The following is a 279-nucleotide window of genomic DNA, read 5'->3' as shown; positions in this document are numbered from 1 at the left end:
AGTCCGATTGAAGTGGACATTTAAGCGCTGTCAACCACATGAGTCTTCTATAGGGTGTGAAAGTTTCAAGTTGCTACTTACTCTAAATGGGAAGTTATGAATTTTTAAAGAGAAGCGTACGCTTAGAAAACTGTAAAAATAGTAAAGTCAACTGAGTAAAAGTCAAAAAAATCTGAGTAAGTGCGATTTTTCCGTAGCTCTTAATCGCGCAATAAAAGTGAAGAATTCACAAATCATGGCATATTTTGCGAATGGTGATGCGAATTAGTTTGATTCTGG

This window comes from Dendroctonus ponderosae, unplaced genomic scaffold (assembly GCF_020466585.1).
Source record: "Dendroctonus ponderosae isolate FM_Combo_2020 unplaced genomic scaffold, Dpon_F_20191213v2 Dpon_F_20191213_2, whole genome shotgun sequence".
NCBI lineage: Eukaryota > Metazoa > Arthropoda > Insecta > Coleoptera > Curculionidae > Dendroctonus > Dendroctonus ponderosae.
This window is presented reverse-complemented; position numbering follows the sequence as displayed.